Source organism: Sturnira hondurensis, unplaced genomic scaffold (genome assembly GCF_014824575.4).
Source record: "Sturnira hondurensis isolate 20B ecotype Veracruz unplaced genomic scaffold, ASM1482457v3 Scaffold0005220, whole genome shotgun sequence".
In the NCBI taxonomy this organism is placed as follows: Eukaryota; Metazoa; Chordata; class Mammalia; order Chiroptera; family Phyllostomidae; genus Sturnira; species Sturnira hondurensis.
This window is the reverse complement of record NW_028077851.1, coordinates 496,290-499,887: the sequence shown is the minus strand read 5'-3', so window position 1 is coordinate 499,887 and position 3,598 is coordinate 496,290. Positions and strand designations below refer to the sequence as shown.

Sequence of the window (3,598 nt, the reverse complement as noted above, 5' to 3'; positions counted from 1 at the left end):
TATGGAAAGAGCTTTCCCTTAATATCTGTGCAGCCCAGCCCACATCCGCTTACCTCAATCCTTACCAACTCACTGCATGCCATCCATTTTCCATCTTCTAGAACCTGCACACCTGTGCCTAAGGGCTTTCTCCAGCCACCAAAGTCTACCTTGTTGCTAACACAGCAGGCCAGACTTGGCACCAACTCTGCTCCCAGAAGGCCCCAACCAATGACTTCTGCGAGGTGGTGTATAAACATCCTAGCTCCCTCCCCCATGAGGAGGAAAGCTCTGCTTCCTAGAGTTCTCTCAGGAGATGAAGCACTAATCACTCACAATGGAGAGTTCTGGGCTTCCTTCTCTTCCGTCTCACCTCCCCAGCCCCTTACCAATGTCTCCCTCACCTCCAGATAAACTTTTTGTACTTGAGTTTTGCCTTGAGGAGCCCAATGTGGTATCTTCCCACAGATTCCCTCAGCCCTGAACCAGCTCTCCCTTGGCCGGCCTCCCTGCTCCTCATTCAGCAGGTCCCTAGAGACTCTAGCGGGTTACAGGGCTGTCTCACTGATAGTCATGAGATCTGTGGATCAACCTGAATTTTCAAGGTCCTGAGAAGGTCCCCACCAAAGTGACTATGCAGGCCTGTGTGTGTCTGGGCCAGCTGGCATTAACCTATCCATCTAGTGAAACAGAAGCAGAATATCTGAAATGCTTGGTAGCAAGCAGCAAAATCAAACTAAAATCCTGAAGCAGGAAGGAAGAGAGAAAGGTCAGATCGACAATAAAGCTATTTGGCATAATTCGCCCACATGCAAATGGTTAACACCAAACTTATTCTCAGAGCTAGACAGACACAGCCCTCCCACCAAAGACCCAGCCCCCACTGGACAGGGATGTATCAGTAGGGGGAGCCAATGTGACTTTCCAGGGGCAGTGGTCCCTCCCATCACATACTCCACCCCACCCCACCCCAGCAGACGGGGATGCCCTCTAAGGGTGACCACAAAGCTAGTTTTCCAGAAGCCTAGAGCCTGGGAGTGGAGGCAGGGAAGCTGGCTTTCCAAATCACAAATTTCTGTGATCACTTTATTTTTAAAAGACACAGCTGGCACATTTTCACAATTAAGACCAGTTGGTGCTGGACAGTCATGAAAGAAAAAATATATCAAGTTTCGATCACAACTCTAAGACAGGCATTACATTTTTCATGGGGACAAAGATGGAGACGCGAACATGCTATGTGTCAGGAGGTGAGCATGTGAGGCCCTCATAGCACTGTGGCCTGGACCACAACCTTTGGGTTCTCGATGTCCCTTTTGCTCTGGATCTTCTTCAGTTCTAGCTAAGCCAGGCAGGGCTTCTGCCCTTCCCCAGCCCCGACTTTTGCATACTAGATGATGTGCTTCTGAACATGGTGCTTGGCGACCATGGTCTTCTCACGGGCCACCTTGAGATTGTTGGGGTGCTAGTGTGTCCACACCAGGAGCATGGTGACAGAGAGGTCTCCGGTGCCATCAAAGACAGCATCCACCTTATAAGTGTCCATGTGGATGTCTTCTGTCGCCACAGAGCCATCGGGAAAGGCAGGTCAGAGCTGGTGATGAACAAGGCATTGGGGCCCATCAAGTGCAGTACAACCATCACCACTAAGGCATCTTCCTGGCGGTGGATCTTTCTGCCAATCAGTAACTCATCCCCGAACTGGTGGGGAGTCATGTCTGCAGTCAACACAACCTTTTCTTTGTAAACAAGAAGGAAATCCCTGGACCGTGCATAGAGCCTTCTCCTTTCCACTTGTCACCCATTCACAGATCACACACATACACCAGTCAGAAGTTCTGCTGCTTCAGCTCATACACAATGTCCACCACCATGGCCAGGAAGGACTTGTCCCTCATGACCATCTGGTTGTCCACATAGCTTCAGACAACATGGCTCTGGATGGAAAGCTCCCGGCAGTCCTCCTTCATGCTGGCCTGCCAGGGTGGCGCGGGACCGTGAACATCAGTGTCTTGCTGGTAGGACTAGGGCTCCACTTAGGCCCAATCAGTGCAGATGCCTAGCTCTGACGCCAGGCCAATTGCCTGTGACCTCAGGGCCTCTCTTGACATTTTCTTAATCTATATACCCTTTATTCACTAAATAGTCATAAGTAAAGCATGATACTTTCTATTTGGTTCAGCTTATTATTTGTCCTGTGTACATAGTGTAGAAAAATGGTAATATTAACCATTTTTGGTTTATTCACATTAAGACCAGAACTGCAGCACAAGTTAAATTTCTATTACAATTAGCCAAAATTTGAACAGAAGTGAGATGAGTTTCAAACCATGTCTCCCAATTTCAGCTCAGTCTACGGATATGGTTACTAATCAAGACAGGATTTTGCTTTGAGGTACTGGGAAAGCACACCAACTGGTTCAGGATGAAGGGGAAACAGACTGGATACTACAGTGATCAGTGGTCCAGAGGGCTGAGCTTGTTAAGGAAGCATTATCAAGTACTCAGAAGCAATACACTTATGAGTAATATTATGACAGGCATTTCCAATTGTCCTTCTCTCACAGTAAGAGAACCCTTGATTTTAAGCTGGGATAATACCCTCCCCAAATTTAAAATACCCCCATGCTGTTCTGCAGTTAGGTGTGGCTCCAGGTGTTTATGTTGTGGTCAACTAAAGATAAGCAAAAGTAAAATTTACATCTTTTGGGTCATGTCCGTAATGGCATGGATGTGACAAATGCTACAATGCATTATTTCCCAAATGAGGCATTTGATAGCTGAAAGGGAAAAAAGGAGATGATATCACTCTCTATTAACATAAAATCATGACTTGTTACTGATAGTAAATACAATGTGTAATCAAAGAAATGAAGTTCACATAGGAGTAATATGTTGATTAATCCTAATACATGCCAAGACCCTGACAGATAAAAGCAAACCAACTTCTATTTATTATTTCATAATGCATTAGCATCAGTCAGCGGCCCTTCCAACAGGAGACAGCAAGGCCCACCTTCAATTTAATTAATTTTTTATTATAAGTTGCATCATCAGATCCTACAGATATTCTTTAAGGGTCAGCATGAAAATTTCCCAGAAGAAACACTACATGATGAAACTATCTGTCATGAGCAACACCATGAAAATTCAAAAAGCATTTTAAGTTTTCACCATTGCTACCTTTTGCTTAATGTAAATAATTACTGAATAAATAACTGGATAAGGTAAAAGCTGCTCTGCATATAACTCATATGTGTCAGAGGTAAATGGATTATATAAATACTGTCTCAAAATCCCTTATAACCCTGTATTTCTCATCTTCATAATTTTGTTGATATTAGAACAAAGTTACCATATGTCAACTAAACCAAGAGGGAACAACAGGAATAAAAAGATATGAGAAATCATGAATTGGCCCAATCCAATTATGTTCAGGAATCAGGAAAGGTCATATTAACTACTGTGGGTATGGCAGGCATATTACATATAAATAATAACAAAGCCCCCCCAACATAAGATATCATAATTAAGAATAAGAAGAAATAAGAGACTATATAAACAGGGCTTCGAAGAACTCAAATACAGAAACGAATCATAATACACACACCTAAAACAT

At 44.1% G+C, this 3,598-nt stretch overlaps 1 pseudogene; it reads right to left on the bottom strand.

The window, feature by feature from the left end:
• Nucleotides 1-1,246: 1,246 nt before the first annotated feature.
• Nucleotides 1,247-1,949, bottom strand: LOC118987282 (pyridoxal kinase-like; annotated as a pseudogene).
• Between the last annotated feature and the right edge of the window lie 1,649 nt (nt 1,950-3,598).